Source organism: Rhipicephalus sanguineus, chromosome 3 (genome assembly GCF_013339695.2).
Source record: "Rhipicephalus sanguineus isolate Rsan-2018 chromosome 3, BIME_Rsan_1.4, whole genome shotgun sequence".
In the NCBI taxonomy this organism is placed as follows: domain Eukaryota; kingdom Metazoa; phylum Arthropoda; class Arachnida; order Ixodida; family Ixodidae; genus Rhipicephalus; species Rhipicephalus sanguineus.
This window is the reverse complement of record NC_051178.1, coordinates 75,292,853-75,315,439: the sequence shown is the minus strand read 5'-3', so window position 1 is coordinate 75,315,439 and position 22,587 is coordinate 75,292,853.

Below are 22,587 nucleotides of genomic sequence, written 5' to 3'. Positions count from 1 at the left end.
AATGACCGTGAATTTGGGTATATGGCCTCATTTGTGGAGATCAGACAACGATTTCTAGCGGACTTTGAAAATCAATTGTTAATTCCAGGCCGCGTGTTGCGCTGTAATGTTTGACTTCAAGTAGAAAACAGCGCTACGAGACGGGACAAAGAAAGGGCACAAACACGGCGCTGTGCCCTTTCTTTGTCCCGTCTCGTAGCGCTGTTTTCTACTTGAAGTCATGCACCAACCAGCCCAAATCCGTACCCTACTGTAATGTTTGACTCGCGTGTTCTGAGAAGCGTCGTCTGCCGATCGGCAGCGTTTTCTGAACATGCTGCAAAAGTGCTGCAGGGCCCCTTTAATTAGTTGTGTCAGAAAAGCCTTGCTTGTGACGCTGTCGCAGTATTTATGGGAAGTGCGCTTCTTACTATGCAAAATGCCGCAATGGTACGCAGCCACTTGATAGGCAGGTTGGTGCAGCAAATTGGAACCTGTAAGATAATAAGTGGTGGGGGTTAAGAAAACAAGCAACGCCCTTTCTAAGCAACGAAGTTATGTAAACTCTTTTACGATGTAGTAGCCACTCGTCTCATGCAAAATGAATATGGAGCAACCTTTAAGAATGTTTAAAAAGTACTTCGATGTTCAATGAACAGAACTGCCACGTTCAGTAAAAGAAATGTAATGGTTCGTGGGTCGAAGTATATTGCTTTCTGATTTGCCAAGCTTTTGCGACAAGTAGCGCTGATAATTTCAACAGATGACCCGATTCACGCAATGTGTAGGCAGTAATAGCTATCACCAGCGATATAGTTAGAGTTGTGTTATATATGTGCACTACATGTACACTGACAAACACACGCACATACATGCGTAAGGTGTCAGCGACACCCTCAAATAATATCCTTGTCAGCCATAAAATATACACAATTAGTAGGTTTCTGAAAAGGGTGCAGTTATCTGTCACTTAATCCCTACATATGCCCCATGGACATTTTTATTTGTTGGTGAGCACTTTCGCGTTAGAAGCTTAATTATAACAAATTAATTGAACCTTATCAGCGAAAAAATAGTAGGGGCTACTTCAATGTACTAGGAACAATATGTGCTACATTTGCTTCGCGTAACGCCGTTCACTTTCTTTTCAAAACCTCTGTGCTCGGTAGTTGGGACACCTTGTATAATAAGAGTTCATTGCTATCAATAATCAATTATTACAGCCGTAAAGTTAATCGTTACTACAGGGGAAAGAAAACCACCTTTGTAAAATTTGAGTATAGTTTCCTAACATTCTACTTATGTAGTTGGACAGCCTAATTACTTTCTGATACTTCAGGTAAATATGTGCTAGTTTTCCACTGATCAGCCGAGTAGAAATATGCCCTCCGTGTTTCGAGCCGGCTGAATGAGCACGCGATCAGTGACTAGGCTCGACACTTGATGTGTAAAATTTGCACGTTGTCACTGAAGGGGATCTGATAACTCACCACGAGCATCTTTCTTGCGGCAGGCCAAGCCTTCGACACAGGAACCGAGATCTGCTGGAAATTTGTTGTTTATGTTCAGCGGGTTATCACACTGAATAAGACTGCACCCTTTTCTTCTTCTTCGTGAGCCCCCTAGCGGCGTTTAAGAAAGCTAGAATTTCAGCTGAGGGAATCTGTAAATTCGGTATACTATAAGTCAACGAGTTTTGCCAACACCGCCAAACAGCAAAAATATATATATATATAGCAGGGCTAGACATGGAGGAAATTGTAGATAATGCGAAGAGTGAACATGAGAAGTGCTTGTGAACAATTATGATATCTTCACCTGATTTCTCGAGATCTCATATTAAACGTGCGTAGTATACGTCTATAGCCATAAACTACACGGCGTCCTAGACACCGATTGTACACCGTACAAGTGAAACTTTGCACAGCACATTGAATTTTTACCACATTGAACCAGCATTATTATAGCGAAGCTGTCTGTGTCTAAGATTCCAGCAAAAGTTCGCATCGGCCGGCGGAAAACGTGCATTGACGTCACAATACATCAGTCATCAACACCGGTGAATCACAAGCGAACACGTGATACCCTTCTCTATGGCTGTGACTGGTGATGTCGCACTGCCTCCTCGCGGCGCGGCCACGTGCGCGCGTGCGGCTTTGGAAACGGTGCGCCTTTCGCTCAGTTTTTAACACGAAAGTGTTTTATGCCGGGGTCCACCAAGACTTTCATGATGCATTTCCGTCACGGAAATACGTCAGCAAAATGAACGTCATCAGATGGCAAAGAAAAAAAGAACAATAAGAAAAAGTTCTGTTCACAGGAGTCCAACTCGTGACTTCTCGGTCCGCTACGATGGCTGGCGGGCGTTTAGCCCACTGAGGCACCGCCGAACACATGAGAGGCTACATGAACGCGCCTTTTATCTTTCACACTTTCCTCTGAGAGTGTTCTTGGATGGATGGATGCTGTGAGCGTTCCCTTTATAACGGTGCGTTGACATGTGTGCCATCAAGATCGAAAAAAAAATCACAGCATATCCACGGAGTGAATGATGATGAGTGGGCGAAGCTGCGGAGGTTCATCGGTAAACCGTGAATCTTCCGTGAATTCTGCCCAGTACATCATCACCGACGTGAGATCGGGCGCGTTTATACTAAAGGTTCGATGAGAGTCATGGCGACTTGCAGCTTACTTTAATTTTACATGTACGCTGTGGATTTTCATTGTTTAATCACGCACAGGAGAAATCGCACACACGCACTACCTTGGAGGTCAAAATCCAGTACCTATATATACGGGGTGATCAGTGAACGGTTGTGCAGAGCGAGCGGTCGGTTTTTTTCAATCAAGACGCTGCCGCGACGCTGCCTGCGTCGGCGCCGCTGCGCCGCGAGGCAAGATAGGGGGGGGGGGGGACCGTAGGAGAGGAGAAAGAGGGGGAAGCGTAGGAGAGGAGAGGGCGATACATATCACGTACTGTGGCAGCGCATTGTCTTTAGGGAGCCTTCATGTGTGCACGCCCCCTCCGTTTTTAAGACTGGTTACACACTACTACGACGGGGACGAACGGGTGCCGCTATTGACGGTTTCGCTGTTTACTAACACAGGCCCTGGACCGCTTCCGGTTTCGTGCACTGGCGTTGGATAGCAAAATTGGCGGGGAACAAAAAAGCCTTGGCGAGTAGCCCGTAGAGCTTCAACACTTTTCTCCCTGTGTCTAGCAAAATAGTTGAATTGTAGCGAAGCGTTGGAAGTCTGTAATGGGTCGCCCTCTCGAGCGCTTTCTAGTGGGTCGTCCCCTTCGGCTCTTCTCTGACAGCACGCTCCTCGCGCTCAGTCAACGGCGGTGTCCGTCTACTGCGCCAGTCTATCCGACACCGTTGCACTCCTCTCGCCATATGACCGTATTTGCACGAGGAAAGGCTTGCTGGTGCCTTTCGCGACCGTTCAAATCACTCAGGGAAGCACCTCTATTTTAGGGGTCAAGCTCCTTATAGCGGCACCCGTTCGTCCCTCGTAGCGTAGTATGTAACCAGTCTTACGCTTTGACCTGCAAGGTGGTGCCGGTGGGAGATTTTTCCTGTGCGTTGTTGAACAATAAAAAATTCGCAGCGTTAGCTAAAAGCCGACTTCTTCTGTCTCTCATTCCCATTAGCAGCCATTCTTTACCTCCAAGGTAGTGCCTGGTGAGATTTCTCCTGTGCGTGATTAAACAATAAAAATTTTGTTCAAAACGCCGTTGATTGATGAAATAAACCAACAAAAGACGCCAGATGTTTTGTAAAAGCAAAACGAAAGAACGCCAGATGTTTCTAAAGCAAAACGAAAAGACGCCAGCTGCTTAACGAAAGACGCCAGACGTTTTCTAAGCAATGGTTTTCTAAACAATGAAAATTCACAGCGTACATGTAAAATTAAAGTGCGCTGCAAGTCGTCATAACTCATCGAAGCTTTAGTATAAACGCGCCCGATCTCACGTCGGTGACGATGTACTGGGCAGAATTCACGGAAGATTCACGGTTTACCGATGAACCTCCGCAGCTTCGCCCACTCATCATCATTCACTCCGTGGATATGCTGTGATTTTTTTAGGGGCGAAGCTCCTTAAGGCGGCACCCGTTCGTCCCTCGTAATCGTCGTCATCGTAGTAGTCCGTAACAAGTCTTACGCTTTGACCTCCAAGGTGGTGCCGGTGGGAGATTTCTCCTGTGCGTTGTTGAACAATAAAAAATTCGCAGCGTGCGCGTTAACTAAAAGCCGAATTCTTCTGTCTCTCATTCCCCATTAGCAGCCATTGGCATGTTCCAGTAGGAAACGTTAGTAGAAGTAGAAGTGTAAGTGTTAGCTAAAAGCCGACTTCTTCTGTCTCTCATTCCCATTAGCAGCCATTGTTTACCTCCAAGGTAGTGCCTGGTGAGATTTCTCCTCTGCGTGATTAAACAATAAAAATTTTGTTCAAAACGCCGTTGATTGATGAAATAAACCAACGAAAGACGCCAGATGTTTTGTAAAAGCAGAACGAAAGAACGCCAGATGTTTTTCTTAAAGTGTAGTAGTAGTAGTTGTATGTAGCCACCTCGCCCGATCGTCAACAGGCGAGGTGGACCGGCAACGGCGCGAGGACCCTGCCGTACGAGAGTTAAATCACACTAAAAGACATACTTTGCGGGCGATACACTCTAGTGAGCTTTCAACTTTTCGTCTTAATGTACATGATAAAGAAATTATTTCTACGAAAAGCGCAAGGCACACCTTGAGCAATATATTTGGTTTTGGGACGCTAAATGGAACCATGAGGCGATGCGAAGCCGGAGCACTTGCACGATCGCGTTCCGTTGGCTTTCGTTGGGCATGCTACCGACCTCGCGTCGTGGAACGCGCGTCCTGTCTTCCCTCTAGCCTTGCCTTTAATTCGCACAGGGCGAGCGGGGAATGCGGTCGCTCTTGGCGCTCTTTCGCTCGGGAGCGGACTTCTTCCTTGCATTTCACCGATCACAAGTGATAATGAAGGGACCACGTAAACCAACAGTACAATAAAAGTTTGATGTTTAATATATACACGATGTTTCACACTCTTTATATTATGTACTGGGCGCATTTCACGGAAGAGTTTCACGGTTTACAGATGATTCCCTCCGTAGCTTCGCCCCACTCATCATCATTCACCCCGTGGATATGCTGTGATTTTTTGTAATCAACCCCTCCCCGTACAGTGTTACGTTGGTGCGAGCGGAATGTCTCGGCAGCGTGGAACCCCTCGAAGACGCACAAGTTATGGACGAACCCGATGACACGCACGGCCGCAGTTCAAGTACGCTCAGTGCTGTTTCGATGTCTGGTTCATCACCCGCTGACGTGTTTGGTTCCACCATAGCGGACAACCTTACGCAGGTCCAGCGTTCCCAGCTTCTGGATCATTTGGAAGAATTTCGCTCTTCTTTCGATGTCGCTCAAACGTCTCTCGGCCGCACGTCGGCCGTTACGCACGGCATCGATACTGGCGCCCACCTGCCACTGCGGCAACGTCCATATCGCGTATCTCCCACAGAACGCCGTGTAATCACCGAGCAAGTCGACGACATGCTTCGACGCGATGTTATTCGACCCTCCAACAGCCCCTGGGCGTCTCCTGTCGTTCTTGTTGCGAAGAAGGACGGTTCTGTGCGGTTCTGTGTCGACTACAGACGACTCAACAAGATCACTCGTAAGGACGTGTATCCACTGCCGCGAATAGATGATGCGATTGACAGCCTGCAAGGCGCCGAATTCTTTTCATCCCTCGATTTGCGCTCAGGGTACTGGCAAGTACCTATGGCTGACGACGCTCGACCGAAGACCGCCTTTGTCACGCCCGACGGCCTGTACGAATTCAACGTCATGCCGTTTGGGCTGTGTAATGCGCCCGCCACCTTTGAGCGCATGATAGATACCGTTCTGCGCAACCTGAAATGGCACACGTGCTTGTGCTACCTCGACGACGTCATCGTTTTTGCTTCGGACTTTTCCACCCATCTTCAACGCCTACGGCATGTTTTGATGCGTTTGAGCGACGCCGGTCTGCAACTGAATCTAAAGAAGTGCCGATTTGCAGCACGGCAGCTGACAATCCTCGGCTACGTCGTGTCCAAGGACGCAATTCTCCCCGCTCCAGCCAAACTTCGCGCCGTGACCGAGTTCCCGAAACCTACGTCCGTCAAAGAACTGCGCAGTTTCGTAGGACTGTGTTCCTACTTTCGGCGCTTCATTCGAAATTTCGCGACTATCATATCGCCACTGACGAAGCTCCTCGGAAGTAACGGGCCCCTCCATTCATGGTCGTCCGAGTGCGACGACGCTTTCGAAAAGCTCCGCCGTTTGTTGACGTCGCCTCCCATACTACGCCACTACGACCCTACGGCTCCTACAGAGGTACACACAGACGCTAGCGGTGTTGGCCTTGGCGCTGTCCTTGCGCAGCGCAAACCAGGGTTCCCAGAATATGTCGTGGCATATGCAAGTCGTACGCTTACTAAAGCCGAGACCAATTACACCGTCACCGAAAAGGAATGCCTGGCGATCATCTGGGCCCTTACGAAATTCCGACCTTATTTGTATGGTCGCCCATTTGATGTGATCACCGACCATCATGCACTATGCTGGTTGTCGTCACTGAAGGATCCCTCAGGTCGCCTCGCCCGCTGGGCACTTCGCCTACAGGACTACGATATCCGCGTGCTGTACCGCAATGGACGCCAGCATGCTGACGCCGACGCACTCTCGCGCTTCCCCTTGCCTGACGACAATACCAATAGCTCAGTGTCTCACAATGCCGTTTCTTCTATCGACATTCACACCATCGCTACTGAACAGCGCAAGGATCACTGAATCGCCTCATTGATAGACTTGCTGACTGATTCATCGGCAACACCATCCACTCGCGCATTGCGTCGTCAAGCCCACCATTTCGCCGTTCGCGACGACCTCCTCCACCGACGCAATTACGGCGACGGCCGCCAGTGGCTACTCGTAATACCCGCAGTCTGCGTTCTGAAATATGCGAGTCTTTCCACTCTGATCCACAATGCGCGCACTCTGGGGTATCCAAAACTTACCACCGCATTCGACAACGATACTTCTGGCGAGGGATGTACCGCTACGTGCAGAAGTTCGTTCGCTCCTGCCTCGATTGCCAATGCCGAAAACCTTCAACGCACGTGTCACCCGCCGGTCTACAACCATTACCTTGCCCGAACCGTCCGTTCGGGCGCGTGGGCATCGACTTGTATGGACCACTTCCTCTAACGTCGGCTGGTAACCGCTGGGCCATCGTCGCTGTTGACCACCTTACGCGATACACCGAAACTGCCGCCCTCCCAGCGGCTACAGCGCGCGATGTTGCTTCCTTCCTGCTGCACCGATTCATGCTGCGCCACGGTCCACCCCAGGAGCTGCTCAGCGATCGAGGTCGTGTCTTCTTGTCGGAAGTTGTCGAAGCCATCCTGAAAGAGTGCAACGTTGTTCACCGGAAAACTACTGCTTACCACCCACAGACGAATGGCCTCACCGAACGCTTTAACCGCACGCTCGGTGACATGCTCTCGATGTACGTCGCCGCCGATCACACCAATTGGGATGCCATTCTGCCTTTCGTCACCTACGCCTATAATACCGCCCTTCAGAGAACTACTGGTTTCTCCCCCTTTTTCTTATTGTACGGCAGACACCAGTCGCACACACTCGACACAATCCTTCCATACAAGCCGGATCCGTCTGAGTGTGCGCCTATTTCTGCCACAGCCAGACTTGCTGAGGAGTGTCGGGAGCTTGCCAAGACGTTTACTACGCATGACCAAAAGCGGCAAAAGAGCATTCGCGGTGACACCACCACTTCTGCGCCCACGTTCCGCCCTGGAGCACTCGTATGGCTCTCAGTCCCTACCACTGCACCTGGCCTCTCTTCCAAACTGCTGCCCAAGTACGACGGACCCTACCGTGTCGTCGAACGCACATCCCCGGTCAACTACCTGATCGAGCCCGTTGAACCATCTTCGGACATGCGCCGTCGAGGGCGCGACATTGTCAACGTGGAGCGCCTGAAGCCCTATCATGACCCGCTCATAGTGACAAGCAGTTAGGTCGCCAGGCGGCTCCCCTTTTCGTACCCGGGGTAATTGTAGCGAAGCGTTGGAAGTTTGTAATGGGTCGCCCTTTCGAGCGCTTTCCAGTGGGTCGTCCCTTACGGCTCTTCTCTGACAGCACGCTCCTCGCGCTCAGAGTCCGCGCTCTGTCTTGACTGTCGCCGTTGTGATTCGTCGACTAGTGCCGTCAATAAACGCCTTTATAGAATTAAATATTATTCTAAGATACACACAACACTGAAAGAGTTATTCCTTAACTATAAGCGCCTTTCTTTTATGTGAAAGTGGAAAAAGAGTATTCCCTTACTCTGACAAAACTGAACAAAACGGTTTACGCTTCGGTGTTGCAGAATAACAAATGAGGTTGGTTGGTTGGTTGAAAAACTTTATTTGGGTCCTGCAAGGCGCGCGTCAGCGCGCAGCGGGCGGACCGGAAGTTTCTTGGGGTACACCACGTGCTCCTGCAATCGCAATCTTCGCCCCTAAAATACGCGCCGTTGCTACAGCCGTCCCATTCGGCGCGTTTCCAATAGAAGTATATTTCTGTCAATGCTTTAACACAACGCGAGGTGGTGGCTTTAGCCCGAGCCGCGCTCATAGCATCCATTTATGTAAAAAAATAGCTCTCCGACGCTCGTCTGGATGTCACACCGCGTTCCCCGCTCGCCCTACGAAAATTAACGGCCAGGCTATACTCGCGGACAACTTTTCTTGGCAATGAAGCGAAAGCTACAGAGCCACAGTGCACGTATCCTACCGCTAATGAATGTAGTCCCACAATTGCGTCCGTATTTTCTGCGTGAGATATATAAAATACTCCTTTATTTTCTACATGTAGCTTTTTGAGACGGAACGCAGCGCACTCAAGCGTGATATTTGCATTTCTTTTACTTTATACGTTGTCACTTTGCGTTTTTGCGTGTGTGAAAAAGTCGCGCCTTTTACCCGTACCTTAGAGGCTAAGCAGCGTTTGCGTAGGAATGGAACGCTAGCCATCACTTTCCACGGCGTTACGAGACGCGCGCCAAACCGGACTACTTCGCGTAACAGTACATGTGCAGACGCTCCGCCCCCGTAGCTTTCCCTTCATTGCCAAGAAAAGTTGTCCGCGAGTATAGAAGGAAAACACGACGCGCGTAGCGTTTCTCTTCGCGTTTCACGACGCTTTGAAGGAGTGCTTATCGAGTATCAGTGTTTATTATGTGCTTGTTGATGCCATATTTCCGCGGGATTCACCATATGCGGTGGTGTCCACGTACTTGTTAAGGACTTCAGCTACCGCTAAGGTTAAATCATGATCATGGGCGGTAGTGGTCGGTACGGAGATGTGCCACTAGGCATCAACGTGAGTGCATCCACATAAAGCGGTGCTATACCTGCCAAGTAACAGTAGACAGTGTATGAGGTCTCATATACCAGTGCACTATAAACAATCTACTTCTGTGAGGACACGTTCCACTTTCGTGTTATACCGATTCCTATTTTGAGAGTACTCCATGGCTAGGCCACACATCGTTAGGACCACTTTAGCTATCCTTAGCTTGCGTGTTTGGCTGTGAAAAATTTCCAGACACGAAGAAGCATTTAATGGAGTTATCTCCATTAAACTATAAAAAAACTCATTATATTCTTAAAAACAGCGCCAATTTTAATATGGTAAAGGGAACACACGAGGATGGCGCTGTTCTGGTGTGTTTCCTTGTCACGTACGAGGAACACACGAGGACAGCGCGAATCTTCGAGTGTTCTCTTGTCCGTGTATAAATTAGCGCTGTTTCTTTAGATGGATTTCTACCAACGAGCTCGCATCCCGACACCCTTAAGTCACCTCTATATAGTAACACAGCACATACCATAGCTTCTAATGGCTAAATATGAAGGCATGCGGATGCAAGTGGCACATGCGAAGTGACGTATTAACGTGAAGATGTAAATGAAAAAGAAGGTACTGCTATATATGCAAAGATATCAGGAGTGGACACTTATTAGCATTGCCCTACGTTGATTTACTATAAGACAGCTTTGCTAGGGCACCTTCGCATTTTCTGTCAAAAAAAAAGGTTGGCCGTTTCTTCATCTTTGACGATAACTTTGGTGTACGCAGTGCGAGAAAGCAAATAAGAAGAATACTATTGGGAATGACATAGAGTTTCTTATTTACCTAGAGAGAAAACTGGCGCTGCGAGCTGTCGTACGCATGGTAATGCTGGGATATGCGAGATTCGGACTTGGCTCGTATTGGCATCGTTCACGAAGAGCCCGGGCACTTCGAAGACGCACCTGGCTTCGTCAGGCGCGTCTTCTAATCAATCATTCGTGAACATGATTGATTTCTTAATGAAGGAGTACCTAGTAAGCTATATCTTCTTTATCACTGCACAGAAACAAGTTTTATTTAACTTGTAAACTTCTGCGCCAAAGTACAATTTTATGAAGTGAAATACGTAACGAACGGCTAGTAAACTTGGAAGGCAGACGACAAGTCCAGCGTTCACTATGTGGCTGTTTTAGGGGCGAAGCTCCTTAAGGCGGCACCCGTTCGTCCGTCGTAATCGTCGTCATCGTAGTAGTCCGTAACAAGTCTTACGCTTTGACCTCCAAGGTGGTGCCGGTGGGAGATTTCTCCTGTGCGTTGTTGAACAATAAAAAATTCGCAGCGTGCGCGTTAACTAAAAGCCGAATTCTTCTGTCTCTCATTCCCCATTAGCAGCCATTGGCATGTTCCAGTAGGAAACGTTAGTAGAAGTAGAAGTGTAAGTGTTAGCTAAAAGCCGACTTCTTCTGTCTCTCATTCCCATTAGCAGCCATTGTTTACCTCCAAGGTAGTGCCTGGTGAGATTTCTCCTGTGCGTGATTAAACAATAAAAATTTTGTTCAAAACGCCGTTGATTGATGAAATAAACCAACGAAAGACGCCAGATGTTTTGTAAAAGCAGAACGAAAGAACGCCAGATGTTTTTCTTAAAGTGTAGTAGTAGTAGTTGTATGTAGCCACCTCGCCCGATCGTCAACGGGCGAGGTGGACCGGCAACGGCGCGAGGACCCTGCCGTACGAGAGTTAAATCACACTAAAAGACATACTTTGCGGGCGATACACTCTAGTGAGCTTTCAACTTTTCGTCTTAATGTACATGATAAAGAAATTATTTCTACGAAAAACGCAAGGCACACCTTGAGCAATATATTTGGTTTTGGGACGCTAAATGGAACCATGAGGCGATGCGAAGCCGGAGCACTTGCACGATCGCGTTCCGTTGGCTTTCGTTGGGCATGCTACCGACCTCGCGTCGTGGAACGCGCGTCCTGTCTTCCCTCTAGCCTTGCCTTTAATTCGCACAGGGCGAGCGGGGAATGCGGTCGCTCTTGGCGCTCTTTCGCTCGGGAGCGGACTTCTTCCTTGCATTTCACCGATCACAAGTGATAATGAAGGGACCACGTAAACCAACAGTACAATAAAAGTTTGATGTTTAATATATACACGATGTTTCACACTCTTTATATTATGTACTGGGCGCATTTCACGGAAGAGTTTCACGGTTTACAGATGATTCCCTCCGTAGCTTCGCCCCACTCATCATCATTCACCCCGTGGATATGCCGTGATTTTTTTTCGTCTGTTTCTTTCGCCATTTGGTTATCCCGTACAGGTCAGTGGGCTTTTATTCTAGATATATTTCTCACAGTCTTTTTGATTCTTTTATATAGTTAAATACCGCATCACATATGTCCCTTTTGCAGTGACCCCGTGCCGACGCCCCCCAGGGAGGGTAACGCCGTTACAGAAAGCTGCGGCACTTTTGAATCCTCTGTGGAAAAAAAGTAGGTTGGCCGTTTCTTCATCTTCTTTGGTCATGTCTTTGGTGTACGCAATGCGAGAAAACAAAGAAGACAAATATGAGAATAGACAGTTATTAGGATTGCCCGGCGTTGATTTAGGTCAAGGAATCTTTCCTAGGGTACCTTCGAATCTTCTGTGAAAAAAAAAAGAACAGGTTGGCCGCTTCGTCTCCTACAATGTCTTTAGTGCACGCAATGCGAGAAAACAAAGAACATTATTAGGAATGGACGCTTATTACGATTGTCCTACGTTGATTTATATGAAGGAAGCTTTCCTAGGGCACCTTCGAATCCTCGGTGGAAAAAAATAGCTTGGCCGTTTCTTCATCTTCGACAGTGTCTTTGGTCACGCAATGCGAGAAAAGAAAGAGAAGTATTAGGAATAGACACTTATTAGGATTGGCCTAGGTTGATTTATTTCAAGGAAGGTTACCTAGGCCGCTTTGGAATCCTCCATGAAAAAAAAAGAGGTTTGATGTTACTTCAGGTTCCTGGACCATGCCTTTGGTGCACGCAATGTCAGAACTCAAAGAATATTAGGGATGGACACTTATTAGGATTGTCCTACGTAAGTTTTTTTTCAAGCAAGCTTTCTCAGGGAACCTCCTAATTGTCTGTGGGAAAACACCCATAAGGTTCCTTATGGGTCTGCCTCAGTCGACTCGAAGGCGAAAGCCATCTTCTTATTTTTGGTCCAAGTTCATGTATTGAACCTGCCGCGCCCCACTCTGAAAACTTTCTGCAACTAACGTGGTCCTGCAATGCCGCCAGGGTCGGAGGCATTGTAAGCTTACTGCACCTAACCGTGTTTTGCACTGCCTCCAGTATCGGCCCACCTATGACCAAGGAATGGTGTCATCACGTGACGTCATGTTACATCACGTGACGTCACTGTGACGTCACGTTATGCGACGTCACAGTTGCGTCATAAATTTCGGCGATCTGTATCGTCATGATGGCGTCATATTGTGTAGTCATCACGAGATTGTGATTTCTTGCATCACTCGTGTTGACGCCGCCGACGTGGGACGTCGATGCGGGACGCCATTCAGTTTTAACAGCGAAGCTGTTTAGCAAATCGTTCCTTGTCCGGCGAACCAAAATACTATCAGCATCTTAAACGAGTATTTGCCACAGAAATTGGGTAAACGACAAGGTGCCCGTAGATCTATGCAAGGTGCTAACTCTTGCTTTCAGCGCGAGGTTCTGACTCTGCAGTTTCGACATCCGTGTCGCGTCTCTGACCGTCTGTGTTTGAATTCGAACATTTCTGCGCCGAGAATCAACGTAGAAACAACCTAGCATCACCTATATAACGCCTAGCAACGACCTAGAAGCAACCTAGAAACAACCTGCATCGCCTAGCGGCTGCGAGAAGACCCCCAAGCGATGGAAGGCCTACACCAACGACGACGTGCCCGTAGATCTATGAGAGGTGCGAACGCTTGATTTCAGCTCGAACTTCTGTCTCTGCAGTTTGGACATCTGTGTTGTGTCTGTGACTGTCTGTGGTTTATCTCGAACCTCTCTGCACTGAGAATCAACGTAGAAACAACCTAGCATCACTTGGCCTAGCAACGACTTAGAAGAAACCTAGAAACAACCTGCATCACCTAGCCAAGGCCTAGAAAGAACCTAGAAGCAACCAGACTAGTCTTCAGAATCGTCCAGCTTCGCTGTTTCAATCCTTGCGCAACTTAGTGCAAGCTTCGTCAATTTTTTGCGTTTGATGAGACATCTAAGGCTTTCGCCTTAAAATAGGTAAGTCGTTTCTTGCACGCAATTCGAGAAAACGAAGAAGAATATTAGGAATGAACACTTATGAAGATTGCCCTACGTTGTTTATTAAGGCGAACGCATTAAATGCCTCATCAAACACGAAACTTGACCGTCGGCGTCGGTGACGAGTGATGCAAAAAATTAAGATCACGTGCTGACGTCACCACATGACGTTATCACGGCATCACAGATGGCCAAAGTTTGTGACGTCATCATGACGTCACAAATTCTGGCATGACGACATGTGGGGTAACGCTACGTGATTCCGGCGTAAGGCCCTCGTGTGGGCGGTGAAGAAAACCGGAGAGCGCGCGACCTCAAGATAAGAAAATTAAGACGGCACTCTGCAGTGGCACGTGAAGCCGTGGCTGGTGTTCCCTTGTAACTTGATTCATGGCTGCGCTAAAAACACGGACAACAGAAGAGACGTACACAGGACTCTTCTGTTGTCCGTGTTTTTAGCGCAGCCATGAATCAAGTTACAAGTTTGCACCAACTGGCCCAAATGAAAGCATTACTGGTGTTCCCTGCTGGCATCGATTTTCGTTCAGCTGTCTCGTTCCCTCGCTCCTGCGGCATAAGCCTAAACCATGATCACATGGCATCGTAGCTTGGTCAAAGCTGGGCTGATCATGGAGGCAGTGCAAAACCAGGCGATGTGCCTGTGATCCTGGAGGCACTGCGGAACCACGCTAGGTGCACAAAGCTTTGACAAGAAAAAGACGGTTTTCGCTTTCATCTTAGGTGAATGGGCTAGGGAACCTGTGAGTTTTCCAAGGAAGCTTTCCTAGGGCACCTTCTAGTGAGTGAGTGAGTGAGTGAGTGAGTGAGTGAGTGAGTGAGTGAGTGAGTGAGTGAGTGAGTGAGTGAGTGAGTGAGTGAGTGAGTGAGTGAGTGAGTGAGTGAGTGAGTGAGTGAAATAACTTCATTCGGTCCCCAGCAGACGCGAGTAAACTCAACGTCACCTGGCTAGGCCCATTCGGGGACCATCAGGTTAAACTTGACGGCTCTCGCGCGGGCCCTCTGGACGGCCAGGATTTGAGAGGTCTGGTCCTGGTCTTTAATGAGCATCTTCATTTCCTCTTGAGTGAAAGGGGGACCGGCAGAGGCGTAACCCCACAGGACATGCTCGAAGTCCGCATAACCACCATACAGGGGGCAGTCCGGGCTTGGGAACCGTTCAGGGTACATTGAGTCCTCTGTGAATAAAAAATATATCGGTCGATTGTTTTTCTTCGGCAATGTCTTTGGTGCACGCAATTCGAGAAAACAAAGGAGAACGTTCGACAATCTATATTCACACAGGGCTGGTCTGGCGATATCGCCCCTACGCCACTTTTGTTTAGAAATGAAATCAGTAGAGCACTATTTTTTATCATGTCGCAGATACAGATTGCAAAGAAAAAGACTTCTTGATATCCCATTCACTAACCTGGGGCTAAACTTCACAATTGACAGTGTGCTTACCTCCGGTGCTTCAGCTCTGGGGTTCAGCCACAGGAATGCGTTTGATGCCGTGTGTAGATACCTTCACGAAACAAAACGAATACGACTTTAAATTCCCACTTGTATAAGTATCCTTATCATAGAAAAAGAAAGTTTATATTATTTTTATTATTATTGTGCTTCTACTTATTATTATTCTGATTCTAATTCCTATTCGGGACAACGATTAAAGTCTGATCTGAATGTTCGAAAAACTATTATTGCACTCTTTTTTTGTTGCGTATGTTTTTTTTTTCATTTATTTAGTTATTTTTATTCATTTTCATTGCCATGAACATTCAATACTGAAAATGCTTTAAAAATTTCCGTAAGATGAATCCTTGGTCAATATCCCTGAGTGGGTATGAGCCATACGGTAGAGGATACCACTACTACTACTTGCGCAGACGTTGATGGCAACAACAGTCACACTTTATTGCGAACCAGACACGGCGAAACAGCTGAGGTCAGTAGACGCCTTCTGTTTCACAGACTATAGACTACGCTGGATTTTAAAGCATGCGCCACTATTATTTAAGCCGAGTATATCAGAGTTGGGCCTAGGGTCCAGTGGCACACATCCGCTGTATGAAGCTGGGCAACAATCGGACAGTTTCGTTTATAAGTATGTTTTTGCATATATTCTATAGAATGTCTATTCAGAGGAAGGTAGAATAACAAAAATCAGAAAAGCGCGAGATTTCAATCCTAAAGCATCGCTTCCCTTCACCCATTTATGTCCTTCTTCTTCACTTGCCAGTCGGACTTGATTGTCAATGACCAGAGCAAGAGGATTCGCAGCTTAAAGGGCTCCTCACCAGGTGACCTAACGAATTTTAGTTATACATTGTGAGTTGTTGCGAGCCCAATAAAGAGCATTTTGCCACAAGAATTTTTCTAATCGGTCGGTTAGAAGCTGAGAAAAACAATAATTTGTAGCGGCGCGAAACCATGATGCGAGGAGGCGAGCTGGAAACCCTTGCCGCTCTCTCCGTGTAGCCTTCGTAAGCCAAATCCCTTCCCTGCCCTCTTCGGCACGCGAGCAGGAGGATCACATAACGCATACGCATGAACACGTCATGCGCACAAAATGTCACGAGCGCATGACGTGCCCGAACCAGCCCGAGCCCCCGAGACGCGAGCGGTGTTGTGGCGGCGTTCTTTGCGCTTCGTCTCTGCAAGTTATGCCGAATGCGCCCTCGCAGATCACTTGGCTTTTAACGTATTACTGAGCACGAAAGCTGCAACATTTGTACGGACGCGAGACTAGCGGTGTGCCGCATGAACATCTAGTTAGACGCGGGGGGATAAATGAGCCTAATGAGCGCTGGAACGCGGTAGAAAATTAGTTTCGTTGTAAAGGGTGGCGTCTGCACGATGCGCAAAGCGCGAGAACACGAACGCGTGCGAAACGGAGGTACATTAGTCTCGAATCTCGCTGCGATTCGCAGTAAAAATTAAAAAAGAAAACGCACACATTCGGTTTGTGTGTTTTATTATTGCTCTCAAGTTTTATTCATCCATTCAAGCAACAAATTACACAAACTACACGTCATGTCAAATAATTATCGCAGTGTCACGTGCTACTGTTGGCGACGTCAGAGCACGGTCGTCTACGCAGACGAGCGACGTCACCGCACTACCATCTACGTAGGGCCATTCTCTCATGTTCGTCATCCCATCATTCTCTGGGCGCGCGGCCGCGAGAAGAAGGGCAAGCAGCGTTCAGCTTGAAATTTGACCCATTTACGCTGCGCGTAGCGTTGCAAATTTTGGCAGACGCAATCGTGAACGCCCAGTGCATGCATTGCGCTCGTCAGCTCAAAATTGTTAAACCTGGTGAGGGGCCCTTTAAGCTGGGAATGCGAAGTGCATTTGGTTCTGGGTGTGCGGATATATTTTCTCGCTTTGTTCTGATGGCATGACTCTTATAAGAAAATTGAACCAAGGTAATTGTGCCCTGAGAATGCAAAAAAGAAAAGAAACTGCTGACACATTGTAATCACATTAGGCATAGAATGCCCACTTCATAATAAACATATAGAAATGCGTGCAGGGCCAATTCCTTACTTGTATTTTTTTGGAATGACACATTGGCGGCAGGCTGAAGGAAAGCTCAATGATGGTTACAATTCCTGCCGTGTATTTTTAAACGCGCATGTTACATTTGTTATTTAAAGAGGCACTCGCCGGGTAGTCTAGTGGTTTTGGCGCTCGACTGCTGGCCCGAAGGTCGCGGAATCGATGCCCTGCCGCGGCGGCCGCATTTAGGCGGATGCAAAACGCTAGAGGCCCGTGATTTATGTGGACAATAAATGACCCCATGTGGACGAAATTTCCCGATCCCTCCATACGGCGTCTCTCATAATCATATCGTGGTTTTGGAAAGTGAAGCCCCAATAGTAATTATTATATTATCTAACGAAGTAGGATAGGGCCGGTGCTAATGCTAGAAGCTAATGCCAGAGAAATTGTCTTAGAATGAATAGCCCAAATGAAAAAAAATATTTTTCTTCGGCAGAAGTGTTCCTGCACCTGAACCATCGTTCATAAATGAGTCAGCAGAAGTACATTGTTCAGATCGAGCGACTTTATTTCTGGTAAAACACGGTAGACTGAACACAAAATATGCTTTTTTATCTGTGTTCGTCAACTTGAACTCTGGGCTCTGACTCGTTGTTTGACCACAACAGGCGTTCGCTGGTACGCCTAAGTACCTACTATTAAATTTTCTGCGGTTTCGTGGGGCGTTTACAGTGGGCGTTTACAGTGGGCGTTACGCGAGTCCTTGGAATTTGCCCGGCGAATAAATCATATTGAAGGGTTGTGACAACTGGGAAGTTTCTGAAAATTTCGTGGGGTCGCAACATTCATAGGGGGACGTATATTATTGTATAGTGTAGTATAGACGTGTAGTATATTATAGCAAGTGGATGGGAAAGGGAAGTGGGGGTGAGTAGGAGAGACGTGAAGGTGAGGAGAAGGGAAGGGAGGGGATGAGGGTAAAGCATTGCATAGCCGTGCATAGTATAGTATAGCAAGGGGGTGGAAAAAGGAAGTGAGGGTGAGGAGGAGGGGAATGAGGAAAGGGAAATGAAGAAGGGAGAAGGCAACACCGCACCACAAATGAAGGTTTACTTTCCGCCATGGAAGCAGAAGAGGCTGCACGTTCGCAACGCCAACGCTTGTTTGACCTTGAATACAAGCGTTGGGCAGGTGAGGAGGGCAGGTGAATAACTTTTCCTCACCTCCTACGTCTTTCACGTTGAGTGCAACTGCACACATTCTTTTTTCTCCGGCGTGAACGCACTGCGCCCAACCGTGGTCTCGCCTTCTGCTGTTTCTCGCACTGATCGTAGCGCAGCAGCGCCACCGAAGCTTCACAGGCATGATCACGGGACATGGAGTGTGGCCACCGTGATTAGCTCAGGCAGTGCGACGTTGAGCAGCCGGTTCGCTGCAGAAGTTCATCGGGGAGGCCACACACGAATGAGCTTGAGTAGAGACACGAGGCGCGTCTTTTCACTTGAGGCGAAAGTGTTATATACCTCACTAAAAACGAAATTTGACTGTCGACGTCGGCGTCCCGCGTCATCAGCGGCGTCTCGCGTCTTACGGCGTCGGGGACGAGTGGTGCAAAATCATGTGATGACGTAACCATATGACGTCATCATGACGTCACATATACCAAGGACATGTGACATTATCATCATGTCACATATTCTGGCGTGACGCCATATGACGTAACACCACATATTGTCGTTGTTGCGCTCTCCTTTGGGCAACAGACTTGCACAAGGAAGCACTGCCGCGTAAAAGCGCTCCACCAGTGGCGCCGCTTCTATTCTTTTATCTATATTTCCTGTATCACTTTTGCCTACATAGAGGAATGAGCCGGCCAAAATTTCCCATCTGTGCACGCATAGCCAGTGGCGAGAGAAAGCTGCGTTGCTCGCAGTGGCGCATCCTAAGTTTGCTGACATCGGCCGCTAAGGGTACGGATAAAGTCCCAAGAGGAGGATGCCTAGCCTCCACAAGCCAACGTCTTCTGAAGCCGCTCAAGATTGCCTGGGTTAGCTCCGCAGTAAAGGCCGCACCTCGGTCAGTAGGGAGGACCTCTGGGGCGCCGTGACGCAAGACGATGTTCTCAACAAAAAAATTGGCTATCTCAGCAGCACCGCCTTTGGGCAGGGCCCTTGTCTCTGCGTAGCGGGTAAGGTAGTCGGTGGCTACGACGATGCATTTGTTTCCAGAATTCGACGTCTGGAACGGCCCCAGTAAGTCCATCCCGATTTGCTGGAACGGTCGTCGAGGTGGCTCGATAGGCTGCAAATGTCCGGCTGGCCTAGTCGGTGGTGTCTTGCGTCGCTCACAGTCTCGGCAGGTCTTTAAGTAGCGAGTGACGTCGGCGGCAAGGCGCGGCCAGTGGTACTTTTCCTGTAACACCGAGGTGTCCAGCCGTGGGGTCGTCGTGTAGAGCTTGGAGGACTTCTGGTCGGAATGCTGAGCGCACCTCGAAAATGTAGTTGGCTCGAAGCGGCGAGAAGTTCTTTAGGAGAACGCCGTTTCGCAGGAAAAACGGCGCCAGTCCTCGCGTGAATACCTTCGGAACAACAGCGGTACTACCCTCGAGGTATCCCATAAGGTCGCTGAGTTCCGGGTCGGCTCGCTGTCGTTCTACGAAGTCGTCGGTACTTATGATTCCCAAGAAATAGTCGTCATCCTGGTCGTCCTGCGGCGATGGGTCGACGGGGGCACGAGACAGGCAGTCGGCGTCAGAGTGCTTTCTCCCGGACTTGTAAATGACGGTAATGTCAAATTATTGAAGCCTCCGACTGCACCGTGCGAGGCGACCTGAAGGATCCTTCAAGTTAGCTAGCCAACACAAAGCGGGGTGGTCGCTCACAACTTTGAAGGGTCTGCCGTAGAGGTAGGGGCCAAACTTTGACATAGCCTAGATGATGGCAAGACACTCCTTTTCCGTTGTGGAATAGTTAGCTTCTGCCTTGGATAACGACTGGCTAGCATAACTGATGACCCTTTCCAGTCCGTCAGTCTTCTGTACGAGGACGGCGCCGAGTCCTACGCCGCTTGCGTCGGTGTGGATTTCCGTATCGGTGTATTCGTCAAAGTGCGCAAGTATCGATGGGGCACCTGCAGGCGTCGTTTCAGTTCTTGAAATGCTTCCTCTTGCGCCGTTTCCCACGTGATTTCGACGTCGGTGTTCGTGAGTTGCGTTAGTGGCTCGGCGATCCGTGAAAAGTCCTTGACAAAGCATCTGTGATAGGTGCACAAGCCGAGAAATCGGCGTACGGCCTTTTTGTCAGTGGTTCGCGGGAAGGCAGCGATGGCAGCTGTTTTTCGCGGGTCTGGGCGCACTCCGGACTTGCTGATCACGTGATGCAAGAACAGTAGCTCCTCGTATGCAAAGGAGCACTTTTCAGGCTTCAAGGTCAGGCCAGAGGTCTCGATTGCTTGAAGTACCGCGTCAAGGCGACGGAGGTGTTCGTCGAAGTTTGAGGCAAACACAACGACGTCGTCCAAGTACACGAGGCAAGTCTGCCACTTCAAGCCAGCCAGCACTGTATCCATGACACGTTGGAAAGTTGCGGGTGCCGAGCAAAGTCCAAAGGGCATGACCTTGAACTCCAAGAGGCCGTCTGGTGTTATAAAGGCAGTCTTCTTTCGGTCTTTCTCGTCGACTTCGATTTGCCAGTAGCCAGTCTTCAGGTCCATCGACGAAAAGTACTTCGCGCTGTGGAGTCGATCCAGGGTGTCGTCTATTCGTGGGAGAGGGTACACGTCATTTTTCGTGATCTTGTTCAGGCGGCGAAAATCGACGCAGAAGCGTAGGGTTCCGTCTTTCTTCTTCAGTAACACCACGGGTGACGCCCACGGACTCTTGGATGCCTGGATGACGTCGTCGCGTAACATTTCGTCGACTTGTTTCTTTACGGCCTCGCGTACTCGCGTCGAAACTCTGTACGAGCTCTGACAGAGTGGTCTGGCACTTTCCTCTTTAATGATGCGATGTTTTGCGACAGGTGTCTGCCGAATTCTTGACGACGCTGAAAAGCAGTCGTTGTATTGCAAGAGAAGGGTTTTGAGCTGTTCTTGCTTATGCTTCGGAAGGCCGGGATTGACGTCGGAAGCTGGTTGAGGAGCTTGGTTCGTCTAGTAGGGTCGGAAGCATCGGCGAGGGCGAAAGAATTGGTGGCCTGCACAATTTCTTCGATGTAGGCGACCATCGTGCCTTTGTTCACGTGTTTGTACTCGTTGCTGAAATTTGTGAGCATCACTGTTGCTTTCCCTCTCCACAGCTCGGCTATTCCTCCTGCGACGCAAATCGCGCGGTTAATCAACTGGTGCTGATCGCCTTCAATGACGCCTTCCAGGTCTGCTGATTTCTCAGTGCCGACGGAAATGATGACGCTGGAGCGAGGGAAACACTGACCTGGTCTTCCAGCACATTTAAGGCGTGCTTTCCTAGCGGCGTGTGCGGCGGTAGTGCTTTGTCTGCGGATAGTGTTGTCGACTCGGACCTCAGGTCGATTACTGCACCGTGTAGGCTTAAGAAGTCCATACCCAGGATGACGTCTCTTGAGCAACGTTGCAGGGCTACAACGCTCACCGGATAAGTCTGGCCGTCAATCGTGATTCTTGCCGTGCAGATTCCAGTTGGTGTTGTTAGGCGGCCTCCAGCTGTCCGGATTTCGGGTCCTTCCCAAGCGGTCTTTACTTTTTTTCAGCTTGGCGGCTTTTTTTCAGCTTGGTGACGTTGTGGCCATGAATAAGCACGTCAAGCTCGGTGGTTCGTCGTCTTGCGTAGCGGTTAGGTTGCGGCATCGGGTCACGGCTACGTCGGTTTGTCGCGCTGCTTCGACGTTGCGTCGTCAGGTCTTCTTCGGGCCGCGAAACTTCGACGTCAGGGCTCCGTCTGGCTTGCGGCGCGTTCTTTAATTTTCGTCGCGGCGTCGTCGTCGTCGGCGGAGGATCTTCGGTGTTTCGTTGTACAGCAACCGCACCTCCATCGGTTGCTGCCTTTAGTTTTCCGGATACGGGCTAGGTGACCGGGCCCGGGTTGGGCCAGAGTATGGTCGGCGTTGGGGAGAAACGCAGCGGCCTGGCGACGGTGATCACGAAGGTACTCGGGGGGTCCACTGCGCTCCTACGAGGTAGTCGGCGATGTCGTGGGGTCGTTCCCCCCGCTGTGGACATGGCGCGTCTACGGCGAAACCACGTAGCCCCACCTGTCGGTACTGGCAGCGGCGGTAGGTGTGGCAGGCTTCCCCGCAGTGGTAGCAGAGCGGGTGGTTGTCAGGGGCACGCCAAACGTCCGTCTTCCTCGGTGGGTAGCGCTAGCCGACAGGTGGGCGAGGTGGGGTCGGGT